Source organism: Cydia pomonella, chromosome 11 (assembly GCF_033807575.1).
Source record: "Cydia pomonella isolate Wapato2018A chromosome 11, ilCydPomo1, whole genome shotgun sequence".
NCBI classification, from domain to species: Eukaryota; Metazoa; Arthropoda; class Insecta; order Lepidoptera; family Tortricidae; genus Cydia; species Cydia pomonella.
Genome location: NC_084713.1, coordinates 19,881,309 through 19,900,033, shown reverse-complemented (window position 1 = coordinate 19,900,033; position 18,725 = coordinate 19,881,309).

Here is an 18,725-nt window from a genome sequence, read left to right as displayed (position 1 = left end):
TTAATATCGGACGTTTTTAAATGCTTAATTAGGTTACTCTGGTTTCATTTAAAATTTAAATAATGTGTACCATTTATCAGGACACGGATGGTTGGAAAATTAACCGGATCTTATTTTGAGTTTTACTGTAAATTATTGAGCGAAATGTGAATACTGCTCTCCGATGTTATTTTTACGTAAGTATTGCGTTCGAGCGTTAGCGTAGGTGTCCATTTCAGCTTGGGCAAAAATGCTTTCGTGTGTCCGGATTTTCCCTGCAGATCGTATTTCTTAACCTATACTCGTGAAATTTTGTGAACAGTACCCCTAGTGTAAATTTAGTCGACATCATAACGTGACGAACGAGTTTGCGTTAAGTCTCATTTTGTATAGGATTTTGAGTTTCCAAAACGTCCCGCTTGGCGCGCTCTTTCTAAATCCAATACAAAATGGGACTAAACGCAAACGCGTACGTCACGTTTCGAAATAGAATTTATTTACACTAGGGGTACAGATTCGCTAGTTCCATAGAATTTTCACTCATTTTCTTTTCTTACAAAATGTTTAAAATGGCAGAAATTGGCCTTAAGTACTTAAGCGCCAGTACAGACAGGGCCTATGTAAGGTCTTAGGACTATTGTGAGTTCGTTGTGATAACTCAACGAAGTGTCAACTGCACGTTCTGCTGTATTCTGCTTCGGTTCTGTTTTTATGTTCTGTGTTGTTTTACGTGTCAATGGGTCACTAAAACCCAGCGTCGCAACACTACTCATGTCCTGCGATTCATGCTGAGTGTTATCCTTTTCTGGAAAAAAGTATTAATGAAATTAGTAAAATGCTTTCATTTCATTTCATTCATTTCATTTCATTTCATTCACTTCATTTCATTTCATTCATTTCATTTCATTTCATTTCATTTCATTCATTTCATTCATTTCATTCACTTCATTCACTTCATTCACTTCATTCACTTCATTCATTTCATTCATTTCATTCATTTCATTCATTTCATTCATTTCATTCATTTCATTCATTTCATTCATTTCATTCATTTCATTCATTTCATTCATTTCATTCATTTCATTCATTTCATTCATTTCATTCATTTCATTCATTTCATTCATTTCATTCATTTCATTCATTTCATTCATTTCATTCATTTCATTCATTTCATTCATTTCATTCATTTCATTCATTTCATTCATTTCATTCATTTCATTCATTTCATTCATTTCATTCATTTCATTCATTTCATTCATTTCATTCATTTCATTCATTTCATTCATTTCATTCATTTCATTTCATTCATTGCATTTCATTAATTATTAAAACAAAATTAAGCTTATCGCGGGGCCTACAACTCGGAGAGCCACTAGTTTACATATATGTAGAACATGTTCATATTGTATACACGTACCTATTTGTATGTATTTATCAATCACGGAACAATGGTGTTCCGGATATTTGGGAGGTATGCGCGGAGCCTTAATACGTAGAGGCCCTTTTGGCACTTTAATGAAATGAATGAATGCTGCCCTTGCCTCTTGTGCTGTTTTTCACCTAAGTTTGTGACTTCATGTGTGATAAATCATATTTCTTTTTATTTCGCCGAAAATTAAATACTGTCAATAAAATTGGTCTTTGATTACTCGATATGTTACCCAGTATCCATGCTGTCAACTGATATTTTGTAAACCTTCATCACATCTTCACCTTGGTGGCATTTGGTAATCCAGTCATGGATCCCCCTCTTCGTCCAGTCCTGTCGATCTTGTGCCCGCATCATCCAGTCCCGACTTTCTTGTCGTCGGATGTCGTCCACCCAGCGCTGCGGTGGTCTACCGCATCCTCGGGTGTCCGCTCTGGGGCTCCATTCAAGAAATCATCTTGTCCAGCAATTCTTATTATCCATTCTCGTGATAGACGCGAAGGATAATCACTGTATTTTTCGGTAAATGTCGCTTTATATTCTAAAACTGGTGAACGTTTGTCTATCGTGGATTTCATAAGACTTGTAATTTATTTTTAAAATAGAAAATAGAAATAGAAATAGAAATAGAAATTATTTATTGTCAGACCACAGGTAAAAATATAAAAGATGTTATTGGTAATATGTCCTTGTCCGTAGTCTACCACATTTATGGTGTACAATATTGAATGTCATGCACAACATGCAGTCAAGTTATTAAATACAGTATATTCCAAGAAAAAACTTATGTTGGGGATATCTTTTGAAGACAGGGAATTTCTGCATCTATCTTTTTTTGTCTTTTACAAAAAGTGGTTTCTCGACAGAAATACTCAACAACGATAATTTTCAGATCTGTGTTTTGTTAAATATTGTTATGAGTTCTTTTTAAGCGTTTGTAACTGTAAAGACAGTATTGAACTAAAGTTAGTTCAAAACTGTCTTTACAGTTACATTACGTATTCTATAAGTTAAAACTATTATCAGATAATGTAGATTTATACATTATTATTGATTCTAAAGAGTTAACATTATGTTGTTAAGTTAAATAGCTTTTTTTAATGTTGTGTTTATGCAAGTTCGTATGTTAAAGAACTGAGCCCACCAAATTTTGATTTGTTTTCAGCTCACTTTTGATTCCGTGCTCAGTTCTTGGCGGGCGGTTATGATGAGGAACATGTTGTCCTTGGTGGGCGGTATGTATAAAACGCCTTATTAGACGTTTACTCAATTTCCCGGTAGATGTCGCTTTTTATTGCTACAACTAGCGAACGTTTGTCTATCGTGGATTTCATAAGACTTATAATTTATTTTTGTACGATGAGATGTTTAGCGTGGATAATAGTTCAGCCAGTTCAAGCATACTTCTGTTTATAATTAAACAAGGTGTTTGATTCATGCATTGGAAAGCAGAAGTCCAAGATTGTACAATGACATAAACCTTATTGAATAGATATAAAGTCCATCGATGTTCAATTCGCTCATTTATTCGTGAATGGAACTTTATAATACGACAAATTATGATTCCGAGCGATTCGAAGCAATAAAGTTATCAACCTGTTGACATTCCTTGATATGAATTAATTTAGTGCATACAAATGTTGACAGCTTTTAAGTTCATTATATGCAAATGACGGAGTTGTGATGATGACTCGTGAGATAGATAGAACGTGTTCAGTTGACTTTGAGATATAGGTACGGACAGGTTTTTGGTTGTACAGAATTTCTCTGCATTGCAGCTTGTTTTCGAAATAAATTTTTGACATAAGGAAAAAATTTAAATTCATCGCCTATCTCAAACTTTCGTTTCAATCTTATTTAATTTCAAAGAAATGTTATTTCGTTAGTAAGCAATTCTGATTGGTATGAAACTTAATTAGATAATAAACAGAAAAAAAAAAAACAATCTTAGAGCTTACGGCGAAATATACTTAATAGTCCAAATGCGATAGAGATAGAATAAAAAATTTAGAGATCAAAGTATACCGCTAATTATTTTTTTATACTACGTCGGTGGCAATCAAGCATACGGCCCGCCTGATGGTAAGCAGTCACCGTAGCCTATGTACGCCTGCAACTCCAGAGGAGTTACATGAGTATATATTGTGGATTCCCAAAAATACGAGGCCTTATAGCGACATCTACGACATATGTACCTATGTAAATACAGTGGCTGCAATACTTAAGAGGAAATGGGGTGCCCGCTTCTCCATACAAACGTAGTCCCCATTTTCCTCTCTGGATATAGACATAATAGAAAATATTTTTACATAATTTGATGTTTATTAACAATAGCTCTGCCCCTACGTTTGCCTTTTTTGATTATTGTAAAATTTTATGGCGTAAAACAGTTTTCATAAAAATTTTGACAAGCTCCTGACTAAGAAAAAAAAAAAAGAAAAAAAAAATGGAAAAATCAAACGTAATAGAGGCATAGCTATGGTAGCATATGCATGTAACATATTATGCATGTGGCATATGTAACAAATTATGTCAAAATATTTACAATAATGCTTATATCCAAAAAGGAAAATGAGATAGTCCTCATTTTCCTCTTTGGATACCCTTCGTTTGTACATTCGTCTTAACATCCTACGTCTTCTTATTCCTATGTAGGTACATATATAGGGACCATTCCTTGAAGTTGTCTACCGTTGTCCGGTACAAACGCGAATTTTCTAAACATTTGCAAGGAGTTTCTTTTTCTCTAACATATATTTAAAAATATCCATAGAAAAATGATCATCTGCTTTAACTCCGAAAAAACTTCTAATACACGAAATCAAATGCATAGGTACGGGACAGCGATACCCGTGGAATGGCGTTATAGTTGCAGTCGTACAATACAAAAAAACGAAGAATACGGCTTTTGCTGAACCAAAGATTTCCTTTGGCAGGATTGATCTTTGGATCACAGATGGGTTTACGAAGTGGAGCCACCTGAATTTTTCATGCAGGTGGGGGGAGGGGGGGATTTAGCCTTAACAAAGGCTGAGGTTAATAACTGCGTAGGGTTTAGGTATATAATCGAGTTAGGTATCATTTTTGATTCAATCGAATGTCTTATTGTCAGTTCTGGAATAATATTTAGGTCAGTATATAGTAAAAATGGATTTCATTAAAAAAATTGTAATATGAATTTCAAATAATACGTAATTCTATTTAGGTATGTAGGTATATACCAAATTGCCTCGCACTCGCACTGATTGGGCTTTGCAGTGCCGCCCGCGCAGCCATCTCTCCCCCCTCACTCGCCTCATACCTCACCCCGCGGCCCGCGTTTGCTCGCTTGCTAGTCGCGCGGAGCGCGGAGCAGGTTGCTGCGTGAGCTCGCGTTCGTTTGCCCTCAATCAGTTGACGTGGGTCGCGACTCTCGCGCGCAACTATTTAACTTGATTTTTTTCACAATGGCAAAACGAAAAAAATTGCTAGTGGTTGCTTGTGGGTCAGAGTAACCGGAGAGTCCAGCAGTATAGATTGATCGAGGTGTTGTATTTGTCAAAGCTATATAGCTGCGCATGATTTGGCACATCATCTGGATGAAAAGAAAGCAGAAGCCACGAGAGGCTATCATGCAATCACAGGTTGTGCCACCGTTTCTGCGTTCTACTCAAAAGGGAAAACACTAACCTGGAACGCATGACAGCAATGGCACATCAACTTTTAAAGCTCTTTCTAATCCTTTAAATGAACTGACAGATGACATAGTGATAGCTTGGAAAAGTATGTCATAAAGCTTTACTGTGGTGACAGAGAATTAGTTTCGGTGAATGAAGCTCGCAAGTTTTTGATCACAAAGAATAAGGCTTTACAGAATATCACCCCCCACAAGAGATGCTCTTAAAATGCATACACTTAGGGCAGCCTACCAAGCAGTTTATATATGGGGACAAGCTTTTGACTCCTTACCCGCATTCCCTCCCCATCGAACTGGGGATGGACTGAAAAAGAAGGACAATGGCAGCCAATATAGACAAACCAGCACAGTATCTGGGATGCGGCGCGAGAGCTGGTAAAATGTGGATGTAAGAACAGCTGTAGAGGCCGTTGTTTTTGTGGGCGAGAAGGAATGCCATGCACACTCCTATACAAGACCTGTAATGGCAACTGCGATAATTCCAGGTACATTTATGTTTGAATAACTTTCGGTTTTAGTTTTCTTGCTTGTTTGTTCCGACTTTCTTGGGTAATCATTGTTTTACATTTTGTTACCGTTTAATGGAGCGAAGCACTCATCGAAGATGATATAGAATTGGATCCAGAGGTATTGGAGGACATGGGCTAGGATTAATCGTGACAACTTTGATTTTTTTGCTATCGATTTTTAAAAATAAATACTGTAATGTTTACTTATTTTTTATTTATTTTACGTAGTTTAACATCTTTATCGTGCAAATATGAGTCCTAAAATGAATTTGGCATCATTAAGTCATACGAATATGGTACCAAACATGGAATAGTAGCACAATTAATGCCTCTATACAGATTGAGACTCTATTTTCCTCCAGAGCAGAAGCTGCCAAAACCTCAAAAAACTAACATCAAAAATCGTGGTGGCTCCACTTCTTAAATCCATCCTTGGACCTTAAGGACCAATCCTACCAAAGGAAATCTTTGGTTCAGCAATAGCCGTATAATTTACCGTACAGATGCAACGATTAGACTTATGATTATGACGTTTGAAATAATAAGTACTTGCAGTCTTAGCTATCAAAATCGCTGCAGAGTTATCTTGGTCCAACTCTATGCAATGCATTTGCACCGTGATGTTTTGATAGTCACGGTCTGACACTGGCCATGGTTTCAGAACACTAGATTGTTGGCGCCAAGTTTGGGGAGAGAATGTGTGAAGAATTTATCAAGTTTGATCTTAGTAAGTCTCTAGCTGTGTTGTTTAACGGTTTGATGTAACCTGTAATGTAAATTCGATCCCGATTCAAATTTAACTGCTTGTTAGGGTTTTGATTTTATTTTAATTAGTGTCCAACCGAAGATTCGGTTTCGGTTTCGGCCAGTTTCGGCCAAAAAATCAAGTTTCTGCCGTAGTTTCGGTTATAGTTAAAAAACGGCTGAACCTTTCGGCTGGGCCGAAACATGCTATTAAACTAGGAAACTAAGCTATGTGAGAAGACCAAAAGTTGGGGAACAAGTAGGATAATAATATTAATATACTGATTTATGTTGATGTATGTTGAGAGAATGGACGAAGATCGGAACGTAAAAAGAGCGTACCTGGGTCGCCTAGCAGGAGGACGTCCTATCGGACGCCCTAGGTATCGCTGGAGCGACATGGTGGAGGCGGATCTGCGCGAGCTTCGAGTCTACAATTGGCGAGAGGTCGCACAGGACCGAGAAAAGTGGCGCTGTCTTGTGTCGGAGGCCAAGTCTCATTTTGGGTCGCTGAGCCAACGGAGTAAGTAAGTAAGTAAGTGATTTATGCATACAGAAATAAATTGGTTTATTGGAAAACACAATTCCCCTAATGAGGGCGCCACTGGACGGTCGACGCAGTCTTAATATGTGTCCGTTACGGTTTCGGTTTTGGCCGAAACTAGAGCCAAAGCCGAACCTTCGGTTTCGGTTTCGGCAAAAAAACATGTTTCGGTCGGACACTAATTTTAATACGACTTTAAAGATCTCTCGCGCTAATTGGTGCATGTAAAATGATCTGAAAGTTGTGCGCGAGATGCGTGCCAAGCAACAAGATAATCATCACGTTCGTATCAAAACCAAAACTAATTGTTCAATTAGAATCGACCCCCGCCTTACACTAGTCAGGGTTTCAGAACATTTTGATTGTTGGCACCAAGTTTGGAGTGAGGAATGTGTGAGGAATTTACCAAGTTTGCTCTTCGAGTCTATACTGTTTAGCAGTTCGATGTAAATATAGGTAATATTGCAATGTTATCATTTAAACTTGTACTTATCGTTCGACAACAGTTCGCGGATCAACGATTTATCGTTGTTAATGTTGTACAATAGGTAGTTAGAGGGGGGAGGGGGGTTTCTTGAGTCCCTTATTTTCTCTCGCTACCCCCTCCTTCTAAGTCAGTCCCTGAATGGAACTCTAGGGTAAGTTAAATAATAGGTATTTTTCAAAGTTACTTAATAAAAATCAAGAGACAAGATTTTATAACACTCGGTAACTACCGAACGAGGAAATTTGTTTTCCATTTGTTTCTGTCCAACAAAGTGTTTTCGAACTGCTAGGGCTCAAAATTTAGTAAACTTACGTACGGAATATTATTTGTTACTTGCTCTCCTAGTTCAAGTTAAATCCTATTGTACCTTATCCACTTAAGCATACAGTCTATCTTCGCTTCTCTCTCTAGACTGTTAGGTATCAAATGTAATAACACTGAGCTCCCTTGAGTACAAGGCTGGATTCTGAATGTTTAATATTTGCTTGTGACTGTGACTTGTGACTTCTAAGTCAGTCCCTGAGTGGAATTCTAGGGTAGGTTAAGTAATAGGTAGGTATTTTTCAAAGTTACTTAATAAAAATCAAGAGACAAGATTTTATGACACTCGGTAACTACCGAACGAGGAAATTTGTTTTCCATTTGTTTCTGTCCAACAAAGTGTTTTCGAACTGCTAGGGCTCAAAATTTAGTAAACTTACGTACGAAATATTATTTGTTACTTGCTCCCCTAGTTCAAGTTAAATCCTATTGTACCTTATCCACTTAAACATACAGTCTATCTTCGCTTCTCTCTCTAGACTGTTAGGTATCAAATGTAATAACACAGAGCTTCCTTGAGTACAAGGCTGGATTCTGAATGTTCAATATTTGCTTGTGACTAAGCTATTTTACAGCACGGCTGTTATTTTGACGACAGATAATCGTAATGTTGATATTAACAAACCGAATTAAAATAGCGAATAACTCAGAGAGTTACCAGATGTAGATAAATAGCAGCGAGCAGGGCAGGGCAGAACTAGTAGGCGCACCACATCATCGGCAAGAGCGAGACTGCTTGACTTCTCTGGCTCGGCCATTTGGAGTGGATGGGAGTGGCTCTTGCGGCCAAGAGAGCTTATCTGGGGCGACCAACTGGGAGACGTCCGGTCGGAAGGCCTAGGTACCGATGGATCGACGAGGTCCAGAAAGACCTGTGCGACACTCAAGTGGCTGAATGGCGTCGGATCGCACAGGATAGGAACGAATGGCGAACTCTAGTGTCAGAGGCCAAGATCCACTTCGGGTCGCTGATCCAGTGAAGTAGTAGTGGTAGTAGTAGTAGGACAGATAGCTTATAGAATCAACTAAGACAGCGAGGTTACATGCGATCTGGTTTATATTATTTAACTAGAATATGATAAACAACTGAATTAATATTCCAATGACCTTTTACGACTATTATGCTTGGTGGTACATGGTTAATTGTTTAACTATCTATGGCTTGAGGTCTTAAGTACTCATTTCTTCCAACTTACCTATATCGGGACAACTGACCACCTTACCGAACAAGTCTCGGATAAAACAGTCTGGCTTAGCCAATGGATGTCTAATGCACCGCCATTTTTATATATGCGCATTGGGTTGTTTTCGACCCGCTGGCAAAAATAAAATTAGTAGGAGAATGATCTCGAACCTAAAGGCCAATTCCAACAATATAATGTGATAATGATCTAACATGGATCTAACATCATTCCAGTTTTCTTCACAGGACCTGCTGAATTGCGCATTATGTCAACCTTCAACCAAAAACGTCACTTTTGACACTGACAGATCAGTATCATATTGGAATGAAATTTAATAACTAAAACTCGAATTGCCCTGTTCAGCAGGTTCGATCAAAATCTAATTGTAGGCATAGGTTAAGCAGTGTCATGAATCTTTAAAAACCATCCAGAATACCGCCCTAAGTCAATATTAGCGTATATAAAAAGCAATTCACATGCCCGACGAGACGCGAGGCTTTCATCCTTGGCCATTCCAATTTCTTATGCAGATTATGCAATGTTCTTTACGACATCAAATGGCGAACGTTACTTAAGTAAATATTTATGGGGTTGGTGCTAAAGTGTTTTCTTTTCAGAGCACTTAGGCTCATACTGTGGCATATTGTTGTAGATGATTTTGACATTTTTAATGCCTATTACGTTTTGTGGGGCATTCTTCTAGCATTCGCCCACAAAAAGAACATTAGACCTTTAAGATACCTATAGTAGACTGAGGCGAATCGGATCACAGTTCTTGAAACTCAAATAAGAAAAACGTGTTATGTACCTGCTTTTGCAGGGGGTCCGTTACCCCTGAAACTTACTGTACCTGAGTCGTCAAATTTCAATGTCTTGTACACATAAGTTACCTGTTTCTGAAATGCGTTTGATCTAATGGTAAATTAAGAAACTGTACCCCTAGTGTAAATAAATTCGATTTCGAAACGTGACGTACGCGTTTGCGTTAAGTCTCATTTTGTATGGGTTTTTGAACAGCGCGCCAAGCGGGACGTTTTGGAAAGTCAAAAATCTCATACAAAATGACACTTAACGCAAACGCGTACGTCACGTTTTGCTGTCGAAAATATTTACACTAGGGGTACTGGTCACATAGGATTACAGGATTGCCTATACGTTTAAAACATTCTAAACAACCTAAAATACGAGGACGCAGCCCTCCAGGTTGATAGTGTGACATCTGGCGCTGTCGGCCATCTTGCCAAATCCGAGAGCCACTTGGAGACAGTCCAATTTGGCACTTAGACCCCGTGGCGTGTTAATAAACGAGCGCCTGAATGCTGGTTCATTTGCATTGATCTATGCGGTGATATCAGGAGGCATATCCTTGTTTATCACAATTGGGCTTCGTTATCACGTGATAAAAGTGGACTACCGTCATATTTTTCGGGCTGTCAACTGAAAACCGGGCTTGGATAAGTTGTTACGTGTAATATTTGTCATTATAATACGCGTCAATTGACAACTACTAATTTTTGGGTTTCCCACTGCAATAATGATCTGAATTACTTGATCAAAATGCCGTTTAACGTTCGATTTATATTGAAATAAAGACCATGTAGTTGAAATTTGCTGAAATGAGGCATAAGAAAGTTTGATGGATTGTCAGTTTGTATAATAGTGTTGTTACCAAAAAGTTTAATCAATATTTTAATTGGCACATTCAATTATTCATTCAACGATTCTTATTCTTTTAATTAATAGGTTAATGCATATGCACGATTCTACTTAACTTAATGCACATACTAACAAATTGTTACGTGATTAACGTGGTTTGCCCCGTGGTCCTATCTACACGCAGGGATGTGTATGTAGTAAGTAGTTAATTGTTATAATAGGCGTTTTATGTAAGTATTAATATAGGATGTAAGTTTTTCTGATTAACTAACAAAATATGGATTGAATGATCTGAAATAAAAATTAACAACTTTTACCTATGCTAGCTAATAAAATAAACAAATTAAAAATTTCAAAACACGAGTTTAAAGCGAACTGAAAAGGAGATGGCTGCAAGATCTTGACGTCTTCTTTTGGAAAGGCTTTGGCCTAATACTGCCATAGACCGAGACGCGCGGAAGAAAAAGGGGGAGTCCTTTACCCAGCAGTGGGACACAATAGGCTTACAATTATATAAATAAATAAATAAATAATAGCAAATTAATACACGTTTATAGTCATCTGTAGGCATTTTTCTATAATTTTACACTCCTCTGACTTTCCTATTAAACTTTTCCCTCACCTTGCAAAGCCCAAATTATATTGCAATAACGTCAATAAATATAATAATGATTTGAAGTCCCTCATCGTATTAAGGGATGCATTGATTTTGCGCTCCCCCACCCCTTACCGATTGCACCAATCTGCCCAAGATTTTGGACAAAATCTCTCAAATCAGGGGGATATATTGAATCTTTCATTTCCCCTATTCTAAGAACTTGTTATAATCACCATAGCAGCTAATGGCTTATTTAATATTCATTGGTGTATTAATCAAATACCAGAAATGGCATATGGGGATATTGCGTTGTTCATATTGTTAATAAAAGTATACAAGAACATAGTAATTTCGTGTATTACATTTGCAAACTAATGTTTTATACAACAAATACAAATTGTTTATTTGACAAATATAAGGTTAAACAGTATTACATGTTATACTGACCTCCACACTAGACATAGCCTGTCTCGTAGAGGAAATAATAAGATTGACATATTGTAAGCACTTACATACTTGTTAGAACGATGATGATGAAAAATGATAAAAAATCGACCATCTTAGCCCTACAGTAGGGCTAAAATGGTCGGTTTTTTTATCATCTGTCATCATGGCTGTCACGTTCTAACAAGTATGTAAGTACGAAAGTGACGCATGACATGACAAGTGATAAAAATTCGACCATGATACCGCCGCAGGAGTGGATAAAATAGGCGTACAGATAGCTATACCTGGACTACAAGGTCTAGAATAATTTCTTCTTCCTAGCGTTTGTCGCGGTTTATTTCCACGGCTCACATGAGCCTGGAGTCCACTTAGTTAATCCCAAGAATAGGCGTAGGGACTTGTTTTTACGAAGCCCATTGCTATCTGACCTTCCAACTAACAGGAGTTTCCCCTGTTAATCATTGCCTCAGAAAATTAAATTGAGGGTAAAAGTAAGAGAGTAGTAAGGAGGGTTCAGTAATGTTAAACGAATTTTACGCAAAGTCGCGTAAAATGCTCGAAGCAAGTAAATAAGTAACCACTAAATTAAGTGAGACGTATTTTTAGTGGTTAAAAATTATTCTGAAAGAAAATTTTAATTTACTCTTTACTACAACAGCATAATTGATAATTATTTATTTATTTATTTATTAAGTACAACCACATCGTATATATTACATATATTACATCACAAGAATCTTAAAGTACTTCACCTGATATAATACGACAATTATGGAGTACATAGCGTTGTCCAAGTATAATATTGGGACCGACATAAAACTGAATAATTGAAAAAAAGAATAATTTAAATTTGAAACGATTTTTGTTTTTTTTTTTTGAGCGGCAGTGTATTACGTATATCGTGATCACTTGTGACAGCTGCAGCTGTGACGTCGCATCATTAATGCGAAGTTTTGAGTTAAAACAAAGAAGTGATACATTGCTTTTTGAATTATTTTATATGAAATAAAAAGCGGTCCATATTTTATAAAACCCTTTAAAAACCGTTTAAACTAGCTACCCTTTGATTTTGTGGTCATATCGGTCGTATCAAAAATACACACTGTACATATATCTATTTTAGGGTCTCGTACCCAAAAGGTAAAAACGGGATCCTCTTACTAAGACTCCACCGTCTGTCTGTCTGTCTGTCACCAGGCTTTATCTCAGTAACCGTGAAACAGTTGAAATTTTCACAGACGATGTATTTATGTTGCCGCTATAACAACAAATACAACAGAATAAAAAAGATATTCAAGTGGGGCTCCCATACAACAAACGTGATTGATTTTGCCGTTTTCGGCGTAATGGTACGGAACCCTTTGCACGCGAGTTCGACTCGCACTTGGCCGGTTTCTTACAAAGCAGGATCACTTCATCACTAACAAGAAATCATCAACCAGTGATCATTTACCCCCATTATTTATATCACGTCGTTAAAAAATATTCCATTAAAATAGCTCAAAGAAAGTGACACATTATAAATAAGATAATTAACGTTCCATAATAGCACTAACGCGACTTATGTCCCGTTTCCTCGCCTTTTAAATTGGGATACTGAAGTGGATGGAGAACGTTTTAAGATGGCGTCTGGATTAATTAGCCTTGACGAAGTTGGTCTGGGGGTGTATGGATGTATTTGTATTGTATTTAGGTATTTATAACAGATGGAGAAAGATCGTAAGAGAGAAAGTGGTACGAAAGGGAGGTCACGACCCTCAATGTTGAAGAATACCACGCAAGGAGGAAGTATTTATATTTGACCGAGCAAAGCGAAGCAAAAAATATTTGGTATGTCCGGATGTTTTCTTCTACAGGTCGCATTTATCTACCGAGTTTTGTGATTTTTTTTGTGCCGGCTCCATGATTACAATTTTTTTTTGTCGGTTAAAATATTGATTAAAGTTTTTGGAAATTGATCAAAATGGCGAAGTTATGGGCGTTCGGAAGTTTACAGCTCACATAGCCACTAGTCTATTATTTACTGACAATTACAAATATAAGCGTTCCGTTTTTTGCCATTTGGCTACGGAACCCTAAAAAGAGGTAAATTATACTAAATTATGTACAGCAGTGTATATAATTATATATTGGAGGATTCGTCACATCAATGCCTTAATTTTAAAATCTTGGATGCTTGATGTAAATAAAGATCTTGTATTACCGAACCTAGTTCACATATATTTAGGTACTTTCAATGCATATTTAATTATGCGCACGTATTCTCTATTCCCACCTATCGGAAAGTGGCCCTGACCTGGAAGATGCCCGGAAAACGAAAATATGGTCGCCCTAAATTTACTTGGCGCCGTTCCGTGGAGCAAGAGTTGGGTGTATTGGGGATGGGTGGGAGGAGGTTACCCAAGCTGCCCAGGACCGGAGTCAGTGGAAGGAAATGGCTCGAGCCCTGTAGCGGTGGGCCTGGGGTGTACTACCCCGTGTACCCCAGCAGGTCGTAACAGGATGGAAAGAGGAGAAGATTCTCTATTTTATTTTTCATAATAAACATTTAAAGAAATACCCTTGTTAGCTACGAAAGAGTAAACTGATCTTGGAAAAATACTTTGATAAAATACATGTTTTAAAAAGCTGTCAGGCACTAGTTACTTGATAAAGGACAAAGGAAACTTGCTGTAAAGAGCTAATTAATCTTAGAATGAGCGGTTAGAAAATGAAATGTATCTTTCGTAGAGTTAGATGTAGATTATTTTTAACACCTTAGCAATGTACGAGTAGACACCTCTTTTAAAATTTGTAAGAAAATAAAGACCTTCGGTAAGTGAAATGAGTTTTCTGTTTTTTAAGGTGCCGTATGTTAAGAGACCGGAATTTTTGAAAAATCGTACCGCTTTTTTAAGATCACAATACGGCTTAAAAATTACCAATCTTGAAGATTTTTTCTAGTAGCTTAACGATTCCAATCCTGATTTTTTGACTTCTGCTTGATATAAATAAATCACGAAAATAAGTCTAAAATGCACTTTAAAAATATATACTTAACGAGTCATGGAATATTTGTGCAATCCCCCCATCCTTACCTACAGAGCGTAAACTTAGTCTGTGACAAAAGTCGAAAATCCAAGCCCAGAGTTTGTCAGAGGGTCATGGAGTATTTTGAGCGTGGATTTAACCGATCACATTAAAAATACAATAATGCGCTCCAAAACACGAATCACTGAAGTAGCTGAAGCTGCCGCCAAGCTTGAATGGGACTAAGCAGGACACGTCAGCCGTATGCCGGATGCTCTGTGGGTCAAAATAACCACCCGTTGGATCCCACAAATTGTAAGGCGTCACCGTAGACCTTGTAGTATAGTCAAGTAAAGGAAAAGTATGGAAGTAAGTCGTGTAGTCGTGCTTTTTTTGGATTTGTTAGATGGCGCAACTAGATTGTTTCCCCCGAGTTGCACCGTTTCTATTATGTACGGAAGACCGTTAAATTTTAGGTATAAACTATAAAGTGCCGTAATTTTGGAGTAAAGTAAAAGCTATTAGGTTCAAGCTAAGTAGTGTATAGAGAACACCTTGGTGCATAGTATATCTTAATTAAAAAGATGTGCAATGTATGATACCGTAAAAAAAAATTTTTTTTCGATTGCGGCTCGAGGATAAGTCAGTCGGTTGGTGCAATCTCAAGTTAAGCTTTTTAAAGCATTATAAACATTCAGTTAACTTTGCACGCCTGGGCAAATTATGGAACATGTATTTTTAATTATTTTGTACATTGTGCTTCGGGGGAAATTAAGAGAGACGTGAAAATTTTAAAAACGGTACTTATCTAAAGACACTACATTTGCACTAAACAAAAAATAGATTTTTTTTACCGGAAGTTTGTCAAAAAGTAAATAGAATTAATCGCAACGAACAGCAAGCGAAGGTGGTTGGCAGCACGCGGCGCGGGGCGCGCAGGGCGGGGAGATAGCGCAGCGCGCAGCTAGGGTTTGCAATATCCGACAATTTTTCGGATCCGGATACACAGAAATAGGATATCAAGAACGACTGTCAAACTTCAAAAGTGCGACCAAAAATGAAATGCAAGTTTGTGCGTAAATTGTCTAAGTGAGATCAAAAATAGTGATGTCTTGTTACAACATATTAATAATCTATCGGTGTTTGACCGCTTTATCGACTACTTATTCAAATGTGTTTGATTGTATAAAAAAATGTTATACGAGTAGGTATGAAGTCGCTTCCCTTAGGGTCATATAGGGCCCAAAAGGTGCCTTTGATGAAACCAGCATCATAATTATTTTTTCCTACTCCTCTACTGTTATCTGTCATTTATGCATTCATTAACACGAATATAAGAACATACATAAAAGATTTCAAGAAAAGTCTATATTGTCTATTCTTCATAAAAGCTCTTGTGCTTTTATAAGCTATAATGTTACTGCGATTAATGGCTACCAACCTAACAAAACCAAAACGAATACAGTTTTAAACTAAGTGCATTGCTGCCAACGTACAAAATATTCATTTGGTTGCATAGTAAAAATAATTACTTCATAAGTCTGAAACACGCATGTGACACCCGTATTATAGCAACACCCATAGACTACGAAGACCGCTTAGCGTTGCTTGTTAGTCTCCGTAGGCTACGGTGGCCAAAATTGAGAAAAAACTGTCCAAAAAATTAATTTAGCAAGTAGCAAGTACCAGGGCCTCATGAGTTACGAGGAGGTGTCGCTGACCGGCCGGCCGCGGCCCGGGGCGGGCCGGGCGCGTAACAAGGTATGCTCGCGCGTCTTGGCTATATACTTTTGCTGTAATTTGTTTACCTAAATTAAGATTTATTTTTGTTGACTCGTAGGAAAAATATTGTATGCAACGTTGTATAAGTAGGTCAAAAAATTCTCGTGGCGTATTCCTTTACAATGTTCGCCTACGCCTTCGGCTCCGGCTCACATTGTAACTCACGCCACTCGCCTTTTTTGACCCTTCTTATACAACTGTTGCATAAAATACTATAGTATGTTGTTAAGCATGTTATTCTGACTAAAAAACCATCGGGAGACAGTTTCTAACGTGGTTAAGTCACCAGTTATGACGTCATCAAAATGGCCGGTGCCGTGTTCAGAATATTGCGTATACCACAGCAAGTATATCCCATATAAGCTTGTGTGGAGTTGTGTCATAAAAAGCAAAATTAAATGCGCTACAATATCGTTTATACATTTGACCTTGTAAATACCATAGTTTGCGAGAAATTTTAAGTTTTATTTAAATTTTCCCGAAAAAAATCCGTTTTTTGTTTTTATCAACTTTACTAGCAACTTTACAGGAAAACATTGTATCAAGATATGAATGCTACATTAATAAGCTATAAAATTCCATTAAAATTTTGAAAATCGATTTATAAACAAGCAAATTACACTATTTTTGTTCCATACCGGATGACACCACCAAGAGTCGGATGGCTGTTTCAATACAATTTGCAAGGCAAATGATGTTTAATTAAAGGTAACTTGCTGAACGATATTTATAGTACTTAAAGTAATATTTTCGATAAAAGTATTATTATCAAAATTAAGAATACTGAGATCGTTTTATTGTAATTTACTCCGGATCTAGCTAATTAAAGTTACACACTAATTAAACAAAAATATTTATTTTTTTACGTATTATTTTGTCCCAGAGCATGCACCTTCGCATGCGCAAAGCATAGTGTATTTAAATCCGTGTTTTACTCACCCACACCCTGTACAGCGTTCTTTGCACTTGCAAGACAATAGCTCCTTGCAGAGGTGTACGCTGGTCCATCATTTTTCTTTCGCCAAGCCTAGTTGCAAGAATCTAGCATTTGTGGGTCGCTATTCAGGTAAATTGGTCCCAATGTGGGTCTGTTAAGCCCTTTTTATATGCTGTAGGAGAGCATCCTGTTGAAGGAATAGTATACTCGATCGCTCTGGTTTTTCCTAAACAAGATCCTCCTCGCAGTATTTATATTACCTATTTGTGTCACCCTTGGAAAGTTATATGTAGGGTTTGCAATTAGAATATTGTGATATTCTAATTATTCGAATATCCACCAAAATAAATATCCGAATAAACTGATTTAGATAACACAGAAATAACGTTTTTAACTACTATGTTTTAATACAATGATATCACCCCAACCAATTTTAAATGATTACTTGATTACTATAATAGCTAACATAATGTTATCTCTAAAACCGTACTTAATAAGGGGGGTTTATATCTGGATTAGCTGGTGCATAGGTGGAAATACATCCAATGCCTCACCTCGTGTTCATTCGTCATGAAATACTAACTATGAAAGCAATACTTACTTCACTGGATCAGGGACCCAAAAAGAATCTTGGCCTTTGACACAAGAACAACGTCACTCTGCTCTATTCTGCACCACTCCACGCTAGTTGGATACTCCGAGGGCGTTTTAGGGCTACATCGCTCCTGCGGTATATCTTTTCACAGCCCGATTCTCTCCCGTCCACTCCAAGTGACCAAGCCTGCGAAGTCGTGCGGCTATAATCTCGCTAATTATATTGGGTGCCGCAACTAGCTACTCTAGCTCCCTATTTTTCCTACGCTTTCATCTTCTCTATCTTCATCTCTGATAGGTCCCAGAATATTCCGCCAGAATTTCGTCTTCTTCACTAAGAACTTGTTCTTTTTTTTCTGATTCAGAGTCCAAGTGTAATACTTACCGATGCCATTCATCAAAATCTAATTATTGTCTTATAGACATGAATCATGGACAGTCTACTGATCAGCTTGGACACTAGAACTCGGCGAAGCGCTGCTGAGCATCTTAGGGCATTTTGGATTCGAACATCTATCTCCTCTTCCCGATTACTTTAGGTAGGTCTTTTCTTTTTGATCTGCGGTGGCAGCATGGTTCTATTTTTATCACTTGTCACTATGCCCTTCATGACAAAGCCGACCATCATAGCCCTATTCATTTGGAGATATTCTAGTGGTTGATTATCAGACCAATTTTCTCTCCTTCCTACTCTACTATCCTAGCCTTGGCCTCCAGGTCGCTTTTGTTTTGAGCCTATAGCCCCAAGTCATCAGGATATCCAATGATCTAATGTTTGCATTAAGCAACATTCGCATTCATTGTATAAAGTTACCTATCAAAATTGATG